Source organism: Cetorhinus maximus, chromosome 31 (assembly GCF_964194155.1).
Source record: "Cetorhinus maximus chromosome 31, sCetMax3.hap1.1, whole genome shotgun sequence".
Taxonomy (NCBI): domain Eukaryota; kingdom Metazoa; phylum Chordata; class Chondrichthyes; order Lamniformes; family Cetorhinidae; genus Cetorhinus; species Cetorhinus maximus.
The window spans coordinates 9,221,921-9,248,909 of NC_135909.1; the positions used below are offsets into that span (position 1 = coordinate 9,221,921).

General features: G+C 43.9%; 5 non-coding genes across 5 annotated transcripts; 3 read left to right on the forward strand and 2 right to left on the reverse strand.

Annotated features, from left to right (window-relative positions):
- Positions 1-317: 317 nt before the first annotated feature.
- trnat-agu (transfer RNA threonine (anticodon AGU)) lies at positions 318-391 on the forward strand. Its single transcript has one exon. It is a non-coding gene; the product is annotated as a tRNA-Thr (tRNA).
- Positions 392-11,218: 10,827 nt separating this feature from the next.
- trnam-cau (transfer RNA methionine (anticodon CAU)) lies at positions 11,219-11,290 on the reverse strand. The gene has a single exon. It is a non-coding gene; the product is annotated as a tRNA-Met (tRNA).
- A 10,681-nt stretch (positions 11,291-21,971) lies between these two features.
- trnap-ugg (transfer RNA proline (anticodon UGG)) lies at positions 21,972-22,061 on the forward strand. Its single transcript is given in 2 exon segments — positions 21,972-22,007; positions 22,026-22,061. It is a non-coding gene; the product is annotated as a tRNA-Pro (tRNA).
- Positions 22,062-22,691: 630 nt separating this feature from the next.
- Positions 22,692-22,773, forward strand: trnas-gcu (transfer RNA serine (anticodon GCU)). Its single transcript has one exon. It is a non-coding gene; the product is annotated as a tRNA-Ser (tRNA).
- A 3,003-nt stretch (positions 22,774-25,776) lies between these two features.
- On the reverse strand, positions 25,777-25,849 carry trnaf-gaa (transfer RNA phenylalanine (anticodon GAA)). Its single transcript has one exon. It is a non-coding gene; the product is annotated as a tRNA-Phe (tRNA).
- Positions 25,850-26,989: the final 1,140 nt, after the last annotated feature.

Below are 26,989 nucleotides of genomic sequence, written 5' to 3' on the forward strand. Positions count from 1 at the left end.
CTGCCCTTCAACTGGATCCTGGATCATCTGTATCTGAACTCCAGCTTCCTGGCAGGATTCACAGACAATCATACCAGTGCTGATTCAAAAAAAACCTCGATCCACCTCATTTTTAAAATTGCCATTTGACTCTAAGTTTCGTTCGCTTTTTGGGAGGAAAGTTCTAATTTTTCACCACCCTTTGTGTGAAGTGTCTCTTTACCACATCATGAAAGGCTCTACACTCATTTTATACTTTACCCCAGTTTTCTGGACCGAAGTCGTGCCCGATCTGCGACATATAACTAACTGTTCATGAGATGTCGCCACTGGTGTTGGGCTCTGTGGCTTAGTTGGTTAAAGCGCCTGTTTAGTAAACAGGAGACCCTGGGTTCAAATCCTAGCGGAGCCTTGCTTCCATTTACAAGTTTTGAGCTGATTTGAGCAAGTCCTCCGTAACAGTGCAAATCATTTCTTGGTTCTGATGAGTATTTCCAAATTGCTAGCTCAAATTGCCCTCGCTTGTACAGCAGGTTTCCTTCTAACATTTCAACACAACTGAAGAAGAGATTTCTGGAAAGTGGCCACTCACACTGAGAAACCCTCCCTCGTGTGACTCCACCGGAAGAGATGGGCGCTATTCTATTTAACAGTTGAAGTTCAGAACACTGACATCCAGACTCTGGAAGAACAAGACAACAGAGCAAGGTAAAACTCACTGGGTCAGCGATAGGATTCAAACTTCATCACCGGAAATAAGAGGAAGAGAGGTGAACAATAGTTTACTGTGTGAACGCTGTAACGAGCAGTTGGCAAATTCTGTTTTCTGAGACCTCACTGCAGATGTGCAATGAACCTGTTTTCCACTCCGTTTAAAATGCTGAATACTCTGAGTTTACATCTAGGTGGACATTCGGTTTAAATGTATTTGTGAAAAAGTGTCAATTGTTTACATGTTGTTAACGTGGCAGCACATGAACATTTCAAAGAGTTCTCCTCACAACCTGCTCAACACGTTTCACCGAAAGAGATTATCATTTATCTTAAATATCCTTTCACAAAGAGGGATATTAGGTGTCACTCCACGGACATTCCAATGGATTTGGGACGGATTCATTACAAATAATCAGGACTTTCTAAGCACCTCAATCAGCCACAATTTCTTCCCAAGAAACCGCTCTCGACATTCATCTCACTGAAGCAGAGTGTGACCGTGTTGTATCTGCCAGTGTGGAGGTGACCAGTTTGGTGTCGGTATCGGCCTGTTCCACCCTAGACTGGGGCAGGATGTAAGGGGAGGGTTTCCCCGAATTTCGGAAAACATCGTTATTCGGAAAAATGAGACAAATTGAAAGGAACCAATGAATAAACCCCAGGGCCCAGATTGGAGAATCTGTAGATTCCCTTTGGGAAAGTGAATCGGAGCAGAATGAAGGGTGAACATTCCCACTGCCCAGAAGCGGTGAAGACACAGCTCAGTCAGCCCGGCCCCCTCCATTCTCACACTGGAACATTCCTCACATGGAAATTATTTAACCCAGTGAATTAAATCCTTACAGCCGATAATTTATACAACTGATTGAAGGAATGTCGAGCGTGGTTACCGAGTGACGGTCAAAAGTTTAACATTTGTTCCGTTCAACCAAACTGCGATGAAATGTGAACATTTCTTCTCATTGTTAAAAATAAATTGAAGGGCCTGGATAAAAATGTTCAGTGTTTGTGAGAGTGGGGTCTGGGTGAGCAGCTGGTGAGTGCGACAGGGCCAGTGCTGGATGCAGGAAGCTCCCGTCAGTGTGGGTGGGTCTGATGGGGCTGAGTGATTGACAACTGGCGGCTGTTGGTGTTTCCATAAATCATGGAAATTCCCTCCGACAGCTTATTTTCTTCATTTGATTGCAAACAACTTGAGCAAAAGTGAATCAGGGCAGGAACATTTTTGGTCTGTATGAAAGCGGGGCGTGGGGTAGGTGGGGGTTGGGGGGGAGGGGGAGGGGAGGAGGGGGGAAGGGGGAATGATTTCAGCTGCCATTGTCCAATGGTGAAAAGTTTCGACGACAAATCCACTGGGTTTTTCCACTTTGACTTGCGTCCTGCTCCCTGAGGATCTGTTCAGTATTTTTAATTCTGTTTTATTTTGAATCCTCTATTTCCACAGGATGCTGGCACCGAAATGGCTCATACTTGGCGCTGTTGTTATCTATGAAGCAGGTATTGCCAGCGCGGTGGGCGGAGGCGCTGCTGCCTCACAGCTTCAGGGATCCGGGTTCGGTCGGGTGTCTGTCCGAGTGGAGTTTGCACTTTCTCCCCGTATCCGTGTAGATTTTCTCCGGTTAGGTGGATTGGCTTCGGTAAATTGCCCCTCAGTGTGTGTCTGTGTGTGTGTGAGTGTGTGCCTGTGATGGACTGGAGTCCACGTCCTGGGTGAACTCCGCCAACGCCTATTGCCTGTCCGGATGGTCTCGGACTCCCCGCGATCCTGAATTGGATGAAGCTGCTCATGGAAAAGTGAGTGACTGCACGGTCTAATGGAGACATACGGCCTAATGGAGACATGTTCAGAGGGCTGTGCCAGAGGGTTTCTTTCAGGTTTTAGGCATCTTTTGGTCCATTAGCAGCAACCGGATGTCTGCAGAGGAACTCGGAATGCCGAGCCCCTCTTCTCAGGGTGGACTTAATCAGGGGAGAAAATGTTGGTTAAGGAGATAATGAAGGTCTGGGGATTTGGGCCGAGATTCCCGGAGTTTGGGGGAATAGCATAAATCGGTGGAGCAATGTGAGATTAGCGGGATACCAGCTTGGGACATTATCCAGTCTGTACTGGGGGACTGCTGGGAAGGAAGTTGTTTTGTCTGCTTATCCAAGCGGAATGTTGGGGGTAGAGCGGCGGTCAGAGCCCGAGGGGAGGGTGAAAGCCTTTCACTGAGTTTCAAGGTTGTAAATCAGATCCTGGAAGTATTGCTGCTGTGTTCCCAGGAGGTGGGGTCTCATATCTAGAGGAAAAAACTTACATCAAAACTGAGATGTAGGGCGTTGGAATCTGCTCTGCGCCGATTAAATTCTATTCATTTTTGTTTCCCGTAATAAACAAGAGTTGTGAAGCAAAAGCTTACATCAAGGACCGGTCACTGAAGTAAAAAAGAATTGGAGACCCGGGACGTTAGAACCTGCTCAGCACCGATTCATATTAACTCAATATTGTGTCCTGGGATAAATAAATGGTTTGTTGCTGTCCATTACAAAAACAAATTGAATTCTGAAGGTTCTGGCCAGTAACGTCATAATTTCCACTATTACATCTCTCAGCATCGTCAGCTGCATCCCATTAAGTCCTTGCGATTTACCAACATAAAGTTCAGCCAGTCCGTCCAGTACCTCTTTTTAAACAAGAGTTAAATAGAAAAGAAGGCAGTTGTAAATTGTGGATGGATAAAATGAGCACTTTTGTTGAAGAGGATGTAAAGGAGAAGAGGGAAAGCTTTGTAGTAAAGAACTAGGATTAATAGAAATAAAAATAGCAATAAGTGGAATGAAGGAAGTGGGGTTTTCATGGGCTGATTAGCGAATTTCACAAAGATTCTTTTAATAAAGATTGAAAATTCATTTTTCGACGCCTTTAATGAAATTAACATTGATGGAAGCCTTTCCTCATCTATAATGCATCATATCTTAGTTAACAAGAATCATGTGGGTAGATGGGATTCAAAGAATTGGAGGCATATCCCATTATAATAATGAATATAAGATCCTGGTGAGGGCTATGGAAAAGTTATGGGAAGAACAGCAAGACCTTGGAGAGCGTACAGTGGAGATTTACTGGAATGGTATGAGCGGTGAGGGATCCTGTATATGGATGGACTGGGTTAAAAACTGCCAGTGTTCTTCTTATCACAGGGAACGTTAAGGGGAGATTTAGTACAGGTATTTAAAATCATCCCAAGTATTTTGTTTCTTATACAATACGGTTTACCAATTGACAGAATGTTTGACAACCAATGAAGAGTACATACACTCTGTAAGATTTTTCTATTGTCACAATTTAATTTGTCAGGAAATGTTTCACTTTGGTCCATTCCAAACAGTCCCTGACCTGATGTAATAGAAATTCCTTTCACTTACAGAAGCTGCATTTCCAACATTGCGCACCAGGCGGCTCATTCAGAACCTTCTTACCAACTTTTCATGGATGGAAAAAGGGTGTGAGACTGTGTTCTAAAACTCAGACAGGTGATCAGGTGACTGAGAGTTTAAGGTGCTGGATTGCTAATCTATTGTGTTTTGCATATGTGGGTTTGCTAGTTGGTGGATATTATTAATTAATTGTTGCTTCCTGTTTTGTTACATTTTGAATAAAAGAAAACTGAAATCCGTTGCTTGTCAATATCTCACTGGAGATCACGGATTTCTTCAGACTTCATCAAAACTGTGACTGACAATTACAGTTCTTCACCCAAATTATACTGGAATGATTATCAGACAGGATTCATGAAAGGAGGCAATGGAAAAAGTTAATGACGATGGAGCAGGAACATAACATTATCCTTGGGGAACACATTTAAGTTGAAATTTGCTTGATGAGTTCAGTGAGTGAGCAAGTTTTAGCAAATGAACTTTAAAGTGATGGGCCGTCTAATTAATCCTATGGAGGATAGAGCAGATTGTTTATTTATGTGCTGAGATGTGGGAAAATGTGGAGGAGCAGGAAGCTATGTACAGACATCATTAAAAGCTAGTGGACAGGAAGGTAAAAATACGCTAACAATGCTAGTAGAAAACAAAGGATTGGACTTCATGCAACAGCTTTATAAAACTCTGTTTAGATCCCATTTAGATCACTGTGTTCAGTTCCGGACAACACACTTCAGGAAGGATAGATTGGCCTCCGAGTGGGAGCAGCAGAATTTCACCAGAGTGATACCAGACTCAAATGATGACGGATTTCGAAAACTAGTCTCGTAATGCCTTGAATATCGAAGATTAAGGGGCGACATAACTGAGATATATATGATGATTAAATGATTTAACAGGGTAGATGGGGAGGAACTATTACCTCTGGCGGGGGAAGACCAGAAGAAGGGGACATAACCTTCAAATTAGATTGAAGCCTTTCAGGGATAATTTCACGAAGCACTTCTTCACACAAAAGGTGGTGGAAATAATGAATTCTCTCCCTCAATCAAGCGTTAAAGCTGGGAGTCAATCAAAAATTTCCAAACTGAAACTAATGGCTTTTGTTTGGTAAGAACTTTAAGAATTACAAAACAAAGAGGGATAGACGGAGCTAAAATACAGACCAGTCATGAGTTCATTAAATGGCAGAACAGACATGAGGGAAGAATATTTTACTTCTGTTTGTATATTCCGATTTTCATAGTCCTGGACCGAGCAGGCTTTCAAATTATGATCCAGTGTGTACATATTGCCTCATGAAGTTAATTCCTCCACCCACTCTTCATAAAGAAAAAACTAAATCTGGAGGGAACTGAAACGAGGTGTTAGCCTTTGTTGATGCCATTATTCTCTCAATATTGACAGTCTCCAGTCCTGAACTAGAATTCTGCACACAACTCAAGCCCGAGTAAATACTGCAGATAATTAAATTATCCTCTCCAACCTGCATTTCCTAGATTTTACAAGCTGCCAATCCTTTGATCAATATTTGGGAATTTAAATCCTGAAACATCTGTCTGTTAACCCAATTCTATCGTTTTTTTTCAGCGGGGCGGAATTAGAATCCAGTTGTTTCCCTCTCTGTTCATATTCTCTCAGTGTCGACTTCCCTCACTGATTGGACGGGAAGTGTGTTTGTATTAATTCTGTGAAGGACAAACCTGCTCCGTGATACAAGCATTTTCTGTGTCTTTTTAAAAATTTCAGCTGATAATTTCTCATTGAAACACAGGAAATCATGAAAGTTTCCCGGCTCCTGCATACTTTTGTGAGCTGATGAAACAAAATAAATCCAATTCCTGCACATAATGAATTCAGGCAGGAGGAGGTGCCTGTATCTCAATGATAAGATATTGGATCTGATGAAGAAAGTTTTTTGAAGGGCGATATGTTCCTGTGTGAAGCCGGGAAGGGGTTTGGTTTTCCACTTTAAACTTTGATCCTTCCGTTAGTTCTTTGTGTGCAGCAGTTTCTGGTGGTGTTATTGAGTCAGGAAAGTTGGTCAAGACAGTGGGAGAATTCCCCGCGCTCCTTTCAATAGCGCAGGGGAACCTTCATCAACATCAGGGCTCAATTTAATCATCTCTTCAAAAACCTGCTGCCAGTTATTGTTCAGGGTTACATTGAGCTGGGACACCGAGGTTAGTGACTTAATGAAATCAGTTCTTCATACAGAAAACATTAGCCCCTCACACACTCTGATCAATTAGACCCTCTATCCTTTATTAATGATTCATTTGTTGTGATTTTGAGTGCCACCCGAGTTGAGTTTTCAGTCAGATTTCATGTCTAATTGAGCAAAACCGAAACTGGTTAAGGGAAAAGGAACATACACTTTCTGTCAGAAAGGGGCAGCTAATTTGCACAGAGGAAACTCCCACAAACATCAATGTGATCATACTTCGGGCTGTTGATTGATGGATAGATATCAGCCAGTACTCGGGACGGGGATAACTCCATTGCTCGTTTGTTTTCTACCGCAGCACCATCCGATCACTTACAATAAAATGAGAGGATGGACGGTGCTTTGTTTTAATGTCTCTTCTGAAGGACAGCACCTCCCTCAGTACTGGAGTGTCAGCCTTCCATGTTACAAGAAAATTTCGTAGTGGGATTTGAAGAAAGACTCCTGTGTTTTAAAGGAGACTGTGACCAAGTCAGCCCCAGTGAAAGTGTTTAAGAAATCGCCCAATCTACAGGTACATGACTCGGGTAAATATGTGGTCATCCCCTGTCAGGTCACATGACAGCTGGAGCCACAAGGCATCACAGCCAGATTTGTGACTGGATTCAAACCCAAAATCCTGTCTCAATGACATTTCAAATAAAGCTGTCGGCTGCTTGAAAACACAACAGTTAAACTTTCTGCCTGATCATGAGAGCGACTGTGACATTTACAAAACTAAATCATTAGATAAATAGTTCAAAAACCATCAAGTTTGAAATCCTATGAGGAAAAGTCAAGTTATTATTGAGAACTCTGCTGAGAAAGCTTCATTGGACAGCACAGAAGTCAGGTGAAGAGTCTGAGTAAATCGACACCAGCGAACAAGTCAACACTAAAACTGAATCAACTCTTGTGAAGATCAATGAGTAAAAGCTGAGTGCTCCGTGCACCATCAACTCATCAAGTAGATGTATTGTCTGGATAAAGCGTTCTGTTTAGAACAGGATTTATTGAACTGAGGCACGTTATTGCAGAACAAATAAGTCACTTCTAGATTTTCCTTTGAAAACATAGAAGCTAGGAGCAAACTTCCAGTTTGTTGATATATTGAATTCAGATAAACTGGAATTACAATGCAAATGAATTCATATTCAAAATCAAACCTTCCTTTCAGGTAAATTACGTGGAACAATTAAATTACAAACAAGAACTCAAGTGACCTGTGAGCTCAAACACAGAGAGAGTAAATTTCAGAGTGAAGACTTAAAAAATTCAATTATTTGCAAGTGAGGGTTAAGTGCAGTGGGGGAAGGAGCTGCTGTGTAATTTTAACCGAGATACTGCAGCAAAAGTACAAGAGGGAAGGAGTGGAACTCTCTAAATTTTAACCGGGAGACTAGAGCAAAAGTACAAGAGGGAAGGAGTGGAACTCTCTAAATTTTAACCGAGAGACTACAGCAAAAGTACAAGAGAGAAGGAGTGGAACTCTCTAAATAACGAGAACTTTAATTAAATAGACAACTCATTTCAGTGAAATGTTGGGACAGCTGAGAGCTGTTGCCTACACATCCTGTGCTCTGTGGAAACTCCAAATAAGACCGATGATAATAGTCAGATTCATAATACATTACAGAACCAAGCAGAATACAGAAAGTGCAGAGGAGAGATGAGAAAAGGAAATTAGATCAGAAGAGAGAGCGTATGAGAAAAGATTTGCAGGTAACAATCGAAAACACAGAAGATTTTTTACCAGCATAAGGGCAGTCACTGAAAGGGGGGCTGATTTGGAGATCCTGTGCGGGGAGAGGGCATGGCTGACGTACTAAATGAGAACATACAAACAAACTAATTAGCAGCAGGAGTAGGCCACTCAGCCCCTCGAGCCTGCTCCGCCATTGTAACCTCAACTTCATATTCCTGCCTACCCCCAATAACCTTTCACCCACCCCCCCCCCAACCCTTGTTAATCAAGAATCTATCCAACTCTGCCTTTTAAATATTCAAAGTCTCTGCTTCCACCAGCTTTGAGGAAGAAAGCTCCAAAGACGCTCGACCCTCGGATAGAAAAGAAACTCTGTCTGAAATGAGCGACCCCTTATTTCTAAACAGTAACCTCTAGTTCCAGATTCTGGTACAAGAGGAAACGTGTTCTCCACCTCCACCCTGTCAAGACCCTCAGGATCTTAAAGGTTTGAATCTAGTTGTCTCTTACTCTCCTGAACTCCAGGCGATACAAGCCTAACCTGTTCAACCTCACCTCATAAGACAACCGGCCCATCCCTGGTATTTGCCTCGTAAACTTTGCGCTAACCCTGTCATCACCAAACAAGCGGATGCTGCTAATGTCATTGGTGGGGAAATTGGATAGGATGAAAAGGATGCTATCACAAGGCTGGCACCGCTCACAGTAGAAAAGCTGCTCGATCCGCATCGGATACACCTTGGATTACTGAGGGAATGAAGGGTGGAAATAGCAGGGATTCGAGCCACAATCTTTCAATCCTCCTTGGATACGGGAGTGAAGCCAGACAACTGCAGGTTGTTCATGTTACATCCGTGTTTAAAATGGAGAGGGATAAACCCAGTAACTACAGAGCAGTTAGTCTCATGCTGGTGGTGGGGAAACGTTTAAAGACAATAATCCGGAACAAAATTCATTGTCACTTGGTAGAACATGAGTTGATAAATGATAACCAGCACAGATTGTTTAACAGAAAATCAGCACTGAAATACTTAATACAGCTCTTTGGTGACGTGTCAGAGAACATTGACCAGGGAAGTGAGGATGATGATGTGTGTCTGGACTTCCAAAGGGATTTGAAAAAGTCCCACATAATGAACTTGGTAAAATTCCAGCAGCTGGGATTAAAGGGGCAGCGACAGCATGGATACATAATTGAATAAGGGACAAAAAGGGTAAAGTTGTGGCGAGCTCTGAAGAAGAGTCATATGGACTCAAACGTTAACTCTGTTTCTCTCTGCACAGATGCTGCCAGGGCTGCTGAGTTTTTACAGCATTTTCTGTTTTATTGTACATTTTAATAACTTCCAGCCTATATTCAAGTTTGCTGATAACACTAGGTTAGGTGACATGGTTAGTAGCGTATGTGGGAGCAGCAAGTTTTAAAGTGTCAATGACAGATTCAGTGAGTGAATAAAACTGTGGCCGGTGGTGGTCAACACTGGGAAGAATGAGGTCATCCATCTTGATCTAAAGAAAGATCCGAGAATTTCCTAAACAGTCAGAATCTTGGGACTATGCCGGAGGAGCCGAGAGTGAGAGCTGAGTGAGACCGGAGGGTGGAGAAAGAGTCTGCATAGATATGTAGATGCTAAAGTGAGTAGGGATAAAATGCAAGTACAATGTAGTAAAATGTCAGCTTGCCCACTTCTGCAAGAAGCATAGGAGAGAGGAATATTACTGAGATGGAGAGAGACTGCAGAATCCTGTGGTACAGAGGGATCCTTGTACAAGAATTACAAAAAAATGTTTCGATGACATTGCAGAATGCTGCAGTACAGATGGATATGGGTGCCGCTGTATAAGAATCATTGAAAAAAAAGTTATCATTTAGGTGCGTCAAATACTTAGGAGGGCAGGTGGAATGTTGATCTTAAATACAAGGGGACTGGAATAGAAAAGCGGAGAAGCCTTGATGCAACTGTTCAGGGCATTGGCGAGACCACACCTAGAATAATGGGTGCTGATTTGGCCTGATTACTGAAGGATGGATATACTTGCTTTGGAGTCAGTTCCCGAGAAAGGTGACTGGGATATTCCCTTGACTGAGGGGGTTTTCTAATGAGGAAGAGTTGATCAGGTTGGAACTAAACTCACTCGAATTTAGAATGACTTAACAATATGATAGTGAATGAGCATCTGGCAATGGGTGAACGCAATATGTTAGAGACAGACATTCAGTTCGAGCAGAAAGGTCGCATACATGATAGTTATCACCTCAAGTAAGGCCAATAAGGATGGAATTTAGCGGTAAACTGAGGACGTTAAATTCCCATCAGCTGTTAACAGGTAAAACAAGACAGGAAACAATCAGAGGTACTCAAAGAATAATTTAGTGTAATCTGTACCGAAGGAATGAAACTCATGATAATTATGGTTAATTATTATGGTTAATATTATTAATAATGGGGATGGAATTCCATAAATTAAACCAGTGATTAAGAAGGAATGACAATTTCTGTCCAGATAATGATGAACTGTGTATTTGGTGCGATGCTGTCTCCGCTATGCTGATAGTTTTGTCCTTCTCGGTGGTTCATGTCACAGGGAGGACGCTGCTGTTCAAATAAAGATGACGAATTACTGCAGGGTGTCCTATAGATCGGAAAACCTGCGGCTAAGTTCCCCTCCGAGTCAATCATCATCCTGACATGTAAATATATCGCCGTTCCTTCACTGTCGCTGGGTCAAAATCCTGGAACTTCCTTCCTAACAGCACTGTGGGTGTACCTACACCACACGGAACGCAGCAGTTCAAGAAATCAGCCCACCACCACCATCTCAAGGGCAACTCGGGATGGGCAAATAATTCCGGCCCAGCCAGCGAAACCAACATCCCGTGAATTAACTTTAAAACATATGAACTTCACGATGTTGCTTCCATCTAAGAGGATGTTTTTTTCTATTCAGATAATCATAGTGATAGTGAAGAGGAGGTGGCCACTCCGGCCATTTGTGTCTGTGCCAGTTCTTTGGGGTCAATGGGCTGAGGGAATTGGCTCGGATGAGTTCACAGAATTTCCAGCTTGTGTCCGTCTGTGACTAAATGCCATATCAGAGATTTGTTGAAGATTGAATTTTTGCAGGAAGCTGATGTAAATAACAGAGACGATTAGTGGGTAACAGGAAATGCTCCCTTTTGGCATTAATGAGAATGTAAATAGCAGAGGATGGTTTCGATCCATCGACCTCTGGGTCATGGGCCCAGCACGCTTCCGCTGCGCCACTCTGCTGCTTGGTATTTAATGTTTACTGTTCCATTATGGTGTTAAAGTGTTTCACATGTTTAGAATATATTTCCTGCTGTGGAATTGTGCTCTCTGGTGTTGAGAAATGTTCTTTGTTGTTGTGTAAAATGCTTCCTTGCAGTACAAACGTGTTCCCGGTTGTACAAATATGATGGCCGAGCCAGCGAATCTTATCCATTGAATTTAAAAAAAAGTTCCGCTCTGGTGCACTTCTCAGCTCTGGCCAGTAGATGTCAGCACACTCAGAGAGCGACAGAACAGACAAGAACCGTTCACATTTTATTGGACGGCGAAGGGAGGTTTTTGAAATTACGAACGGTGGTGATGACATTTCATGATATTTTGTTGTACCAAGCAGAATTTATAATGTTGTGCTGAAACCTTCAGACCGTTGTTTTGTATTTTGTCTTCACTGCCCTTTTCTGGCCCATTTTTTGAACGTGGGATTCAATATCTATGTCACTCACTGGTACTGTGTGAAACTGAAAAACATTCTGAACCTGTCAGTCTTGGTTACTGTATGTGAGTGTGGAGACAATGTCAGCGGAACTGCCAATGTGTTTGGATTTATTATGACAGTCACTCTCTTGGACAGTATATTTGTGTTATATTCCATTCCTATCTGTATCAGTGTTTTCTGATACTGAAGAAAGGTGGGTTACATTCTGAAACTGTCAGTGGAACTGTATGTGTGGAAGGATTTTGCTCTATCAGTCAGCTTCTGGTGCTGAAAGTGAGTGTTGGAGTCATTCTGTGTCTCTCATTCTCTGGTACAATATACCTGTGTCATATTCAGACTGCACATTGCATTTTCTGGTATTGTATGAGCGTCTGGTCACTTTTGGAGCCTGCCAGTAGAACTGTAGGTGTGCAAGTGTTTTGTTCTCAGTCACTTTCTGGTAATGCAAATGAGTTTGGGACTCATTCTGAATCTCATAATGGTGTGTGTGTGTGTGTGTGTGTTTAACTCTATCAGTCAGTACTTCTGTACGTGAACATGGAAATCATTCTGAATCTGAAGTCTTTGGTGCCCTTTTTTATTCATTCATGGGATGTTGGCTTCGCTGGCTAGGCCAGCAGTTATTGTCCATCCTTAATTGCCCTTGAGTAGGTGGTGGTGAGCTACCTTCTTGAACCACTGCAGTGCATTTGGAGCAGGAACATCCTCAGTACTATTCAGAAGGGAGTTCCAGGATTTTGACCCAGTGACAGTGAAGGAACAGCGATATATTTCCAAGTCAGGATTTTGAGTGTAGTATCCACTCTGTATCCGTTACATACATGTCAGACTCTCGTAACGTGTGTGAGCACAGCATTCAAAGCAGATCTGTCAATGGCACTCTGTATCTGTGATATTGTAAAGTAAGTGTGGGAGTCATATGTTTCTTTCATCACTTGGCTGTGTTTGTGAGCATGAGATTCATTCTGTATCTGTCGGTGCGATTAATTTTACGTCTGTCAAACTTTGGTATTATAAAAAAAATGTGAGATTCAATTGGTGTTTTTCAATCATCAGTATTGTTTGTGAAAGTGGAGTTTATTGTGTGTGTGTTAGTGTGTGGTCTTCCATTTGTATCCGTCAGCATCTGTTACTCTATGTGATTCTTGGACTCTTTCTAAATCTCTCAGTGGGACAATTGGTGTGTCATATTTCTTTAGTATCACTCAGATTCAGCTATTGTGAGTGAGTGCAGTGAACAGCCTGTATCTTTCAGCATCTGGCACTGAAAATGCGCTTGAGAATTATTCTCTGCTTCGGTGAGTGTGAGATTCATTATATAACTTTCAGTCTCTGGGACTAATTATAAGTTTTGATTCATTCCACATACATTTCCAGCAGAACAAGTCACTGATGTGGTAGGTTTAAAGCAAACAATGTGTGTCAGCTTTGGCTGAGTATTAAATCCCAGTCACTGTGAACACAACTGTGAAAGATAATGTATCCTTCAGTCTGATCCTGGATTGGTCCGCAAGTGTAACTCCAGCTTGTACGAAATGATTTGATATGTGGCTTTCAGTCTGATTCTAAGTCAGAATTTCCACACAAATGCAAAATGGAGCTCAGTCCTGAATTGGTAAAGTATCTTTAATTTGACGCTGTGTGAGGATTGAGAACTAGCATGTAGTTTATAGCTCAATCCATACTCATCAAATTAATATTGTATCTCAGTTTCTGAATCAGGGTGAGTTTTAACCAGAATCTGAGTTTGGATCTCAGGTTATACTCACTTTCAGAATATCTCAAACTGATAGTGCACTTGAGGTTTGGATTTGTATCTAATGTATGTGTCAGGACAAAATGTGGGAATTAATACTGCAATTTATAATCTAATGATGTGTGCAAATATTGGACCGGTGCTTAACATGAATCTCAATGTACATTATTAATGTTAAACCTGTAAACTTGAAACTGGAAACATGCATCAGTTTTATTGGACATTTAGTTTGTAGCTGAGGCTGTACTATTGTGGGATTGACCTGCTAAAAATTGGATCGTGGGTGAGAATGTGGATTACCCGTCTGTGGTACTGAGTCGAGGTAACATGGGAACAACGTCTATCTCTCCTGCACTGTTTGATTGATGGATGGAAAGTGTGACTCTGGAACTATTTCTGCTGTCTGAGACTGAAATTGATGTCCTGTCTGTGTCTCTGCGCTCTGTCAGTGATAATGTACGGACTGTGTGGGAGGACCTGGCGGGAATCTTCATTCTAGCTTGGCTGGAGGAAACACCATATTTATTCTGGTTCCTTCAATTATTTGCCTGTTGGAAAAAAGTATATTTTAGGACTCAAGTACAGGTGGGGTAGAAGATACAGTTTCCATCAGTTTGACCTCTATAAATAATCATTGTGAATGTTTTGAGAAACTTTAGTTAGGCTCAAGCTCTGATTGGTCAGTCCATTCTCAATCCAAATCTTCAACCAATCGGAGAACCAGGTAGAAGGAATTGGAAGTGCCGATTGGCTTATATTTTATTGGCTGATAAACTCGAAAAGCCCGCCAATTTGAGGGGAAAAAAAGATAATAGCCAAACGGCTTAATTTCCAGGCAATTTTAATCCCACACTTTCGGAGCTGTAATATTGCATTTTGCGTCACAGAATCCTGGCGCTATTTTAGGAACAGATTAACTTTCTCAATCTCTTATCTGTAACTGGCGGTAACAAAGCAGCGATTTAAAACAGAGCCAATGGAAACGCAATAACATAGGTTACCAACCGACTCCTTCACACAGGCTTCGCCGGGACAGAGAGAAACGGCTGATTTCTGATCCTCTCCCCTGAAAGCGGCCGGGAATGTTACATTCGGAAGAGCGGAGCGCTCCAGCAGCCACACGCTCAGCATAGCTGCTGTTTCTCAAGAGCCTGTGGACACGGCCCGCGGAGAGCTGCAGTCCAGCCCGGGAGGAGCGAGACTTGACTTTGGCTTTGTCCTGGGCTCTACCGCCGGTCTTTCTACAATCTTACACACACTTACACCACGAATGAAGAATTCCTCCCGCACTCACCCTTCCCCGATCTTCTGGGGAATGTAGTCAGCCGACTTCCGAATTGTCAATGTTCGTAATCTCATTGGGTGGCTTTTGTAACCAATCAGAGTGCAGCCTATTTCACCAACTTTCAAAGATCAATGAGAAAATGGGCCGGAGATTGACTGAACCAAACTGGCAGAGCTGAAACGGGTTTTCAAATTGAAAATAAGCGCCAATGTATTTGAGAATGGCTGAAAAAAAGAGACATGTCAAAGCTTTTTCTTCTGCACTCAACAGGACACTCCCAAAATAACCAATATAAGGGGAAGACAACAATTTATACTGATAGAGAATATACTTCAGGGTGGAAAGTGACTGTCTTAGGCCCGGTCATGAGCTTGTGTGATACACAGCGCGAAATGATCTGATCAGGGTAGCCATTACCCTGCAGGATGTTTTTTATGAGCCCGGTTTCAGCATCAAGCTTGCACGGTGAGCAAATGGCTCGGGTCTATTTACAAGGTTGCCGATAAGACCAATCTTACAGAGCGTGGAACTGTAAGAATCCCAACGCGTAGATTGACCAGTGAAGGTCGGCTTGCGGTAAACCTGGTAGAGAATCCTCTGGAAGATTTCTCATCTAGTGTGTCAAGGGAGGGGAGATATTTTGACTGCTCTATTTCATAGGTGAATTTGAGCGCAGGATGGAGCCCATAAAGACATGTAAGGAAATTGTTACATGCAGCTGCGGATTTAAATATAGCAAACGTATGATCCACATATCGGAAATAGGCGAGAGGGAGGAGGTGAAGCATCTTTCCAGCCAAGGCCCGAATTTTACGATCGAAAAACGTGAGTGATGAAAATGTTAGAATTATTTTATTTCGTTAGTCCATTATTTTCTTGTTGGAAATCTTCCCACACTTTCTGTTGTTCTTTATCTCATTTTGGAAACCACAGAGATTAACTCCTCGAGTCCGGAATTGTGGTCTGACCACGGGTAAGGCGGAAAAATAAGCAGCAACTGCGGGGAATCGAACTCCGGTCAACTGCTTGGAAGGCAGCTATGCTCACCACTATACCACCATCGCACACTTTTTTTAATTACAGTCAGCATTTATAGTACCGCGAAACACACTATATCTTTAGCATATTGTGTCTGATTGATAAACTGTTTTGCAATAATTCTCACCATGTTTATGTCGTTTCACATTCATTTAAAATGTCCCCATAGAAGTTACCTCTTTGCACGTCTCACATGCAGCCAGCAGACGGCACCAGTCCACAATAAATTGGCTCCTGCTGTTTCTGTGGACACATCGAGACAGGAAAAGGCCTGTAACAAAAACAGAAATACCTGGAAAAACTCAGCAGGTCTGGCAGCATCGGCGGAGAGGAGCACAGTTGATGTTTCGAGTCCTCATGACCCTTGAACATAACTAAGTAAAAATAGGGACGGGGGTGAAATATAAGCTAGTTTAAGGGGGCGGGGGAGAGGGTGGTGTTGTTTGGACGAGCAAGCAGTGATAGGAGGAGATAACCAAATGACTGTGGGGTTCATTCTGTCTCTATCAGGCTTTGATTCTGAACGTCTGCTCATGATTCCTCTGTGTCTGTAAGTCTGGGCTACTGTGTGAAAGTCTGATTCATTCTCTATTTCTACATCTCAGACAGTTTGAAATTCATTCCGTATCTACTGGTCAGTGATACTGTGTGAGATGTGGGATTCATTCTGCATGTGTCAGTCTCTGGTGCTGTCTGTGTATTGGGCAGTTTGTCCGTGCCTGGTAACGTATAGGGTTTGTCCAGTAGTTCACCATGTCCAGTTTTGTGTGTGAATGTGGGGTTTATTTTATTGTTCTCAATCTTTGATGTTGCTTATGACTCTGGGATTAATTCTGGATCTGTACTCAATAGTTATCTCAGGCATGGTGTTGTACATGATTCACATCTTAATACCTGTCAGGAAGGAAACCTCTCATCCCAATCCTTACCCAATTAGGTTTACATGTGATCTTAGAACAAATCACAATAAACAGGTTAACCCTGAACTGCAGTCTACAATGTGAAATAAATGGTTTTGCTGACCACTCTTGAGATACCTATTAAACACAGATATGGAAGAAAAGTACCCTCACATACAGCTCCCAAGTCACATAGAGTACGAATCCCACTCACATACACAGTCCCAGTAACCGAGTGATATACAATTAATCCCACAGTAACTCTCTGCCCCAGATGTAGACATATATTAAAATACATTATTCCAAATTCCAATTCAGTACCAGATTTTGACAAATACAGAATGAGCCCTGCATGCACATACAGACACACACAAAGATAGTGACTGATACAGGATGTGACACAAATTCACATGCAGTACCATGGAATAAAAGTTAAATGTTAAATCCCGCCATCAATTCCAGTACCGGAAAATAATGCACACAAAATGAATTTTACTGACATTCATTAACAGAGATTGTAAGATACAGAATGAATCCCATAGTCCTTTTCAGTTCCAGATACTGACAGATGCAGAATTAATTGCAGAATTACCTGGAAAAACTCAGCAGGTCTGGCAGCATCGGTGGAGAAGAAATCAGTTAACGTTTCGAGCCTTCACGGCCCTTCGGCAGAACTGAAGCATAGTTAGGAGAAAGGAGAAATATAAGCTGGTTTAAGGTGGGGGGGGAGGGGGGGGGGCGGGGGGAGAGAGAAGTTGAGGGTGTGGTGATTGTGGTGATAAGCAAGCAGTGATAGGAGCAGATAATCAAAAGATGTCACAGACAAAAGGATCAAAGAGGTGTTGAAGGTGGTGATATTTGTCTAAGAAAAGTGCTAATTAAGAATGGAAGACAGGACACTCAAAGTCCAGCTCTAGTGGGGGTGGAGTGGAAAGACTAACAAGGTTTTAGTTTTAGATTTAAAAATAATGGAAATAGGTGGGGAAAGAAGAATCTATATAAGTTATTGAAAAAAAAAAGGGGAGGGGGGAGAAACGGGGTGGGGATGGGGGGAGGGGTACTTTAAGATCTAAAGTTGTTGAATTCAATATTCAGCCCGGAAGGCTGTAAAGTGCCTAGTCGGAAGATGAGGTGCTGTTCCTCCAGTTTGCGTTGGGCTTCACTGGAACAATGCAGCAAGGCAAGGACAGACATGTGGGCAAGAGAACAGGGTGGAGTGTTAAAATGGCAAGTGACAGGGAGGTTTGGGTCTTTCTTGCGGACAGACCGCAGGTGTTCTGCAAAACGGTCGCCCAGTTTGCGTTTGGTCTCTCCAATGTAGAGGAGACCGCATTGGGAGCAACGAATGCAGTAGACTAAGTTAGGGGAAATGCAAGTGAAATGCTGCTTCACTTGAAAGGAGTGTTTGGGCCCTTGGACGGTGAGGAGAGAGGAAGTGAAGGGGCAGGTGTTGCATCTTCTGCGTGGGCATGGGGAGGTGCCATAGGTGGGGGTTGAGGAGTAGGGGGTGATGGAGGAGTGGACCAGGGTGCGCCGGAGGGAACGATCCCTACGGAATGCCGTCAGGGGGGGTGAAGGGAAGATGTGTTTGGTGGTGGCATCATACTGGAGTTGGCGGAAATGGCGGTGGATGATCCTTTGAATGCGGAGGCTGGTGGGGTGATAAGTGAGGACAAGGGGGACCCTATCATGTTTCTTGGAAGGAGGAGAAGGCGTGAGGGAGAATGCACGGGATATGGGCCGGTTCCGGTTGAGGGCCCTGTCAACGACCGTGGATGGAAAACCTCAGTTAAGGAAGAAGGAGGACATTTCAGAGGAGCTGTTTCTGAAGGTAGCGTCATCAGAACAGATGCGATGGAGGCGAAGGAACTGAGAGAATGGGATGGAGTCTTTACAGGAAGCGGGGTGTGAGGAGCTGTAGTCGAGGTAGCTGTGGGAGTCGGTAGGCTTGTAATGGATATTGGTGGACAGTCTATCATCAGAAATTGAGACAGAGAGGTCAAGGAAGGGAAGAGAAGTGTCAGAGATGGACCATGTGAAAATGATGGAGGGGTGGAGATTGGAAGCAAAATTAATCAATTTTTCCATCTCCAATATTCTCCCTCCACTTGGACCCCCCCCTCTGGATTATTACCTTCTCTTGATCTTTTCATTGAGAACTGTCGGCGTGACATTAGCCATCTCAATTTCTCTGTTCCTCTCACCCATTCTAATCTGTCTCTCTCTGAACTCACTGCACTCCGTTCTCTCAGGTCCAACCCCAACATTGTCATCAAATCCGCTGACAAGGGTGGTACTGTTGTTGTCTGGCGCATTGACCTCTACCTCACGGAGGCTGAGCGTCAACTCGCAGAAACTTCCTCCTACCTCTCCCTGGACCATGACCCCACCACAGAACATCAAGCCATTGTTTCCAGGACTGTCACTGACCTCATCTCCTCTGGAGATCTTCCTCCCACAGCTTCCAACTTGATAGTCGCCCAACCTCAGACGTCCCGCTTCTACCTCCTACCCAAAATCCACAAACAGAACTGTCCTGGCAGACCGATCGTGTCAGCCTGTTCCTGCCCCACGGAACTCATTTCTCGTTATCTTGACTCCCTTCTCTCTCCCCTTGTCCAGTCCCTTCCCACCTACATCCGTGATTCCTCTGACACCTTACGTCATGTCAACAATTTCCAGTTCCCTGGCCCCAACCGCTTCCTCTTCACCATGGATGTCCAATCCCTCTACACCTCCATCCCCCACCAGGATGGTCTGAGGGCCCTTAGCTTCTTCCTTGAACAGAGGCCCGAACAATCCCCATCCACCACTACTCTCCTCCGTCTGGCTGAACTTGTTCTCACACTGAACAATTTCACCTTTAACTCCTCTCACTTCCTCCAAATAAAAGGTGTGGCTATGGGTACCCGCATGGGCCCCAGCTATGCCTGTCTCTTTATGGGGTGTGTGGAACATTCCTTGTTCCAGTCCTACTCCGGCCCCCTCCCACAACTCTTTCTCCGGTACATCGATGATTACTTCGGTGCTGCTTCATGCTCTCGTCGGGACCTGGAAAAATTGATTAATTTTGCTTCCAATCTCCACCCTTCCATCATTTTCACATGGTCCATCTCTGATACTTCTCTTCCCTTCCTTGACCTCTCTGTCTCAATTTCTGATGATAGACTGTCCACCAATATCCATTACAAGCCTACGGACTCCCACAGCTACCTCGACTACAGCTCCTCACACCCCGCTTCCTGTGAAGACTCCATCCCATTCTCTCAGTTCCTTCGCCTCCGTCGCATCTGTTCTGATGATGCTACCTTCAAAAACAGCTCCTCTGACATGTCCTCCTTCTTCCTTAACCGAGGTTTTCCATCCACGGTCGTTGACAGGGCCCTCAACTGTCTCCGGCCCATATCCCGTGCATCCTCCCTCATGCCTTCTCCTCCCTCCCAGAAACATGATAGGGTCCCCATTGTCCTCACTTATCACCCCACCAGCCTCCACATTCAAAGGATCATCCTCCGCCATTTCCGCCAACTCCAGTATGATGCCACCACCAAACACATCTTCCCTTCACCCCCCCTGACGGCATTCCGTAGGGATCGTTCCCTCCGGGACACCCTGGTCCACTCCTCCATCACCCCCTACTCCTCAACCCCCACTTATGGCACCTCCCCATGCCCACGCAGAAGATGCAACACCTGCCCCTTCACTTCCTCTCTCCTAACCGTCCAAGGGCCCAAACACTCCTTTCAAGTGAGCAGTATTTCACTTGCATTTCCCCTAATTTAGTCTATGGCATTCGTTGCTCCCAATGCGGTCTCCTCTACATTGGAGAGACCAAACGCAAACTGGGCGACCGTTTTGCAGAACACCTGCGGTCTGTCCGCAAGAAAGACCCAAACCTTCCTGTCACTTGCCATTTTAAAACTCCACCCTGTTCTCTTGCCCACATGTCTGTCCTTGCCTTGCTGCATTGTTCCAGTGAAGCCCAACGCAAACTGGAGGAACAGCACCTCATCTTCCGACTAGGCACTTTACAGCCTTCCGGGCTGAATATTGAATTCAACAACTTTAGATCTTAAACTCCCCCTCCCCCCATCCCCACCCCGTTTCTCCACCCCCCCACCTTTTTTTTTCAATAATTTATATAGATTCTTCTTTCCCCACCTATTTCCATTATTTTTAAATCTAAAACTAAAACCTTGTTAGTCTTTTCCACCCCACCCCCACTAGAGCTGTACTTTGAGTGTCCTGTTTTCCATTCTTAATTAGCACTTTTCTTAGACAAATATCACCACCTTCAACACCTCTTTGATCCTTTTGTCTGTGACATCTTTTGATTATCTGCTCCTATCACTGCTTGCTTATCTCCACAATCACCACACCCTCAACTTCTCTCTCCCCCCACGCCCCCCCACCACCCCCCCCCCCCCACCTTAAACCAGCTTATATTTCACCCCTCTCCTAACTATGCTTCAGTTCTGCCGAAGGGCCGTGAAGGCTCGAAACGTTAACTGATTTTTTCTCCACCGATGCTGCCACACCTGCTGAGAATAAATTCAGAGTCTCATGGCACGTAGAAACGTTGTTTAAACTTGGCATTCGTTTAAATCGCGTGTGTTGAAGTGATGCATTCCCTGCAATGACTTCCCGGGTGTTCGAACCTGGTCCTGATTTCCGGAACTGCCACCACCTCGAGCGTAAAAAAAATGCTGCATTAAGATGGGCTCGTCCGGGAATAGAACCCGGGAGCTCTCGCATATTCATGCAACGAAAGTCCCAAAGCGAGAATCATGCCCCTAGACCAACGAACCACCTGCATAACAAAGCGCAAACAAGGAATCCTTTCATTGTCAGACAAAGTGCATCAATCATAAGCGAATTACAGTACATGCTGGAATTCTTTTCCAATGTTTTAGAAACCCCGGGGACGACTCCAACCAGTGGAGAGTTTCCCGCCTTACTTCCTTTCACTTCAGTTTCGCTGGAGTTCCTTGATGCCACATTAGGTCAAATGCTTCTTTGAACTCAAGTGCAGTCACTTGCACCTCACGTCTTGAGTTCGGCAGTTTTATTTAGGTTTGGACCAAGGCTGCAATGAGGTCAGGAGCTGAGTGACCCCGGAGTTTCTAAAACATTGGAAAATATTTCCAGCATGAACTGTAATTCGCTTATGTTTGATGCACTTTGTGTGACAATGAAAGGATTCCTTGTTTGCGTTTTGTTATGCAGGTGGCTCGTTGGTCTAGGGGCATGATTCTCGCTTTGGGATTTTCGTTGAGTTGATATGCGAGAGGTCCCGGGTTCAAATCCCGGACGAGCCCATCTTAATGCAGCATTTTTATTTCGTGCTCGAGGTGGTGGCGGTTCCGGAAATCAGGACCAGGTTTGAACACCCGGGAAGTCATTGCAGGGAATGCATCACCACAACACACCTGATATAAATGAATGCCAAGTTTAAAGAGCGTTTCTCCGTGCCATGAGACTCTGAATTTATTCTAATGCATCAAATGAGGGAACTGTCTACTTGTGGATTCATGTGGGAGGCTGATTGCACTCAGTTTCAATCTTGACTGAAAGGACAAGCAGAGCTGGGAACCCCAGTGTTTCATTTTAATTTACCACATTTTAGCTGTGTTCCGGTGCTTGCAGTGAGCTGGGAGGGGTTTCTTTTTGCTACCAAATGCTTGTATGTTCCGGTCTTTCCGCGGTGGGTTTTCACACTGTGTAGAAACATGTTGGATATCAGGTTGAAGTGTTGAAGCGTTTCACATCAGTCGGTTTACAACAGTCCGTGATCTGATGTGATGCACATTTATTTTAATGACATAAACTACGTTTCCATCTTTACACATCTGGCCGAATATTCAGTGCTTTTACCAAAGGGGATCATTTATTTCAACGGTTCATGGATGCAAAAAGTATAGAAGGGGGTTTAATAGACCGCATTTTGCGACGAGGTGGCCGAGAGGTTAAGGCGATGGACTGCTAATCCATTGTGCTTTGCACGCGTGGGTTCGAATCCCACCTTCGTCGTTACTTTATCAACTGTTTCCGCCTTATTGCGGCGATTTTGCAGAAGCTCTGCCTGGAATCACTGATGTGATTCTCCAACCCAAGTTATGAGGCCAGCTTGCTTCGGCTTTCCTTGTAAGATCTTGGATTCGATACTTTTGTTCACAATAACATGGAGATCCGACTGAGAGTCCTTTCGACATGATATTTCCATCTCTCTCTAAGGTCAAACATTGGAGCAGTGGAAATATTCCGGGGACTTGGGTTCATTTCCCACCATAGTTGCTGATGGAAATTAAACTCAATAATTAAAACCTGCAATTTAGCACTAATCTCAGTGGTGGTTCTCGGATGTCTTCCCTGGTCTGGCCTCCATATGAGTTTGATCCTTAACTGCCCGCTGAGAAAGCCACTGAGTTCAAGGACAGTTTGAGATGTATAACAAAGACTGGCCTTGCGAGCGATGCTCACATCCCCTGAAATAATGTTTTAAAAGGGTGAATGCGCACCTCACTGATTGGATCTTCCATCAGCCCCTGTAATGGACAGACGTGTTGAATTATAAAGCGCTTTGTGACGTCAAGAAAAAGATCAATTCAGAACATCTCAGTGAAACCGAGGCTCAAACCCACATCTGCGAACAGACGGAAACCAGAATGTTGGCAGTTTTTACAGAGCGATATTGTTGAGCTGAATGTTCACACTGGAAGGCTGTAAAGTTCCTCATTGAAGGATGAGGCGCTGTTCCTCGAGCGAATCTTGAGCTTCATCGGAACATTGCAGGAGTCCGAGAACCGAGTGATCAGGGTGAGAGCCAGGTCGCCATTCATTTCGTTTCACCAGCTTGACTGTGTGGATGAGTTGTTGGACTTTCTGTTAATTTACCGCACATTCTTGGCTATCAGTTTTGTCGCAGGAAAATGCCACTTCAACACTTTCTGTCAAAAGTAACCCCATCTCAACTCTTACTGCCCTGAGAAACTGCCACTTAGACATGTGATGACCAGTAATTGAAGTGAGCACTGCCTAACTTCCCTGACCGTTAATTCCCCCTGAGCTTCTTTACTAAGTCGAATTAAAGCTGAATTTCTGCAACTCCTATAACACAGCTAAAATATGGTCAAGTAATATGAAGCTGTAACCCTCCCGCCCAACCCACCAACATCCGCCGCCACAACACGTCCCTCCCCTCAGTGCATCCCCCCAACTGCCACCACACTCGCCTCCCGGACCCACCACTCCACCCACCCCGGCCCCACAGACACCCCCAGTTCTGCCAGTCTGAATGTTCTTTCAGACAAGCCTACAACTCCATGTTGAAATCAGGCTGTGAACATTTCAACCCGATAGGGCTGTGTTCAAATAGGGTCACATGGTTTTCATGGTTCTGAAAGAAAACATACCTCGGAGACTGTTTTAAAAAGTGGACTTTTTTTTCCTTTGAGAAGAGAAGGACCAACTGCTTGATGTTGTCACGTGCTGGGGGAGTTACTGTGGAACACTGACCCCATCTCAAGGACTGCACACCCTGACCTTTGCCTTGAACCATTGACGTTTAATGTTTGGCAAAATTGTCCCCTTTCTTAAGAAGGGTCATAAGGACTCGAAACGTTGACTTTGTATTTATTTCTCCCCACAGATGCTGTTAGACCATCTGATTTTCTCCAGCATTTTCTGTTTTTGTTTCTGATTTTCAACATCCCCATCATTTTGCTTTAATTTCCCCTATTTCTCTTTTTAATATCGTGGTTTTCTATTATGAGTGTATGTGTGTATGTGTGTTTGTGTGTGTTTGTGAGAGAGGGAGAACGTGTGTGTGTGTGTGTTTGTGAGAGAGGGAGAGCGTGTGTGTGTGTGTTTGTGTGTGTGTGTTTGTGAGAGAGGGAGAGCGTGTGTGTGTGTGTGTGTGTTTGTGAGAGAGGGAGAGCGTGTGTGTGTGTATGTGTGTGTGTGTGTGATTTATGGTATCTCGAAAGATTAATTCGCATAATTTCAGATCCATACTGAATGTTCATAAGCTTTATTTTTCTATTCGAAAATACCTTTTTTTATAATAAACAGACAAATTTATGGTTAATTGAAATAATCCACTTTTAAACCTATTTTATTCTCGGGAACACTGGCGAAGGTAAATAATTGGCCATTTTGGTGAGTGAAATGAACATTTGAGCTAATGTTGCGACCTGTGGAGTAGTGGGACTAGACCAACGGCGCACTCCTCCCATCCCGCTCGTAACAGGGCGCTCACTAAGAAACTTAGCTCCAGGTCACTGTCGACTCCTTCTGTAAAGCAGATGACATATTGGGCTTCTCACTAAACATGCAGAAAACTAAGATCCGATACAAATATCCATGACTGACGAAGACCCCCAGAAACGGCTGCACACAAAGAGCTCTACTGAAAGGTCAAATTATGTTTTTTCAGTGAGTCATAGAAGTGCCCTTAGAGCAGGTTAAGCAGCATTTCCTGTGTTTCAATGGTAAATTCGGATCTGAATTTAAAAGGAAAGGGTAAATATTTGTAATACTCATGAGCTCCGTCCGCCGCATGACAGAGGCGAGCTCATTTCTCGACCTAATCACTGAGAGACACAGACACAAAGAAATAAAAATAAACAAGAGGGAAACAATGGATTAATTTGATTCCAATTACGGTCCCCTGGTTAATGTTAAAAGAAGCACCATTGCAATGGATCAACAGACGGATTTTCAGGAATTTAAATTCCCAATGACCGATCGATGGACCAGAAGCTGGGAACATATGAGAGTTGCACGGCTGTTAGCATAGTTTAATGGGAGCTGAGTTGACCAGCGGTTTTTCATATGTTTTTATCAAGAAAGGTGAAACCGAGCTTTATTCCAGTAACGTGGATCAGCGGGCACAGAGCTGCCCGTGTGCTTTGGAGGAGGGCAAGTCTCCCCTCCCCTCAGAAGCTGCACTGGGTATCCCCAAAAACTGATGGCACGATCAGCTGGCAAATAACACGAGCAGCAGCTGCCCAGTTAAAAGGATTTGCAACTTGTTGCCGAAACCCGGGATTGAACCAGGGACCTTTAGATCTTCAGTCTAACGCTCTCCCAACTGAGCTATTTCGGCTGAGAGTATCTGACGATGGACTGCTAATCCATTGTGCTTTGCACGCGTGGGTTCGAATCCCACCTTCGTCGTTACTTTATCAACTGTTTCCGCCTTATTGCGGTGATTTTGCAGAAGCTCGCCTGGAATCACTGATGTGATTCTCCAACCCAAGTTATGAGGCCAGCTTGCTTCGGCTTTCCTTGTAAGATCTTGGATTCGATACTTTTGTTCACAATAACATGGAGATCCGACTGAGAGTCCTTTCGACATGATATTTCCATCTCTCTCTAAGGTCAAACATTGGAGCAGTGGAAATATTCCGGGGACGTGGGTTCATTTCCCACCATAGTTGTTGATGGAAATTAAATTCACTAATTAAAACCTGCAATTAAACTCTAATCTCAGTGGTGGTTCTCGGATGTCTTCCCTGGTCTGGACTACATATGAGGTTAATTCCTAACTGCCCGCTGAGAAAGACACTGAGTTCAAGGACATTTTGGGATGTGTAACAAAGACTGGCCTTGCGAGCGACGCTCACAGCCCCTGAAATAATGTTTTAAAACGGTGAATGCGCACCTCACTGATTGGATCTTCCATCAGCCCCTGTAATGGACAGACGTGTTGAATAATAAAGCGCTTTGTGACGTCAAGAAAAAGATCAATTCAGAACATCTCAGTGAAACCGAGGCTCAAACCCACATCTGGAACAGAAGGACACCAGAATGTTGGCAGTTTTTACAGAGCGATATTGTTGAGCTGAATGTTCACACTGGAAGGCTGTAAAGTTCCTCATTGAAGGATGAGCCGCTGTTCCTCCAGCGAACCTTGAGCTTCATTGGAAGATTTTGTGACTGGATTCAAACTCAAAATCCTGTCTCAATGACATCTCAAATAATGCAGTCGGCTGCTTGAAATCACAGCAGTTAAACTTTCTGCCTGATCATGAGAGCGATTGTGACGTTTACAAAACGAAATCATTTGATAAAATAGTTCAAAAACCATTAAGTTTGAAATCCTGTGAGGATAAGTCAAGTTATTATGAGAACTCTGCTGAGAAAGCTTCATTGGACAGCACAGAAATCAGGTGAAGAGTCTGAGTAAATCGACACCAGCGAACAAGTCAACATCAAAACTGAATCAACTCTTGTGAAGATCAGT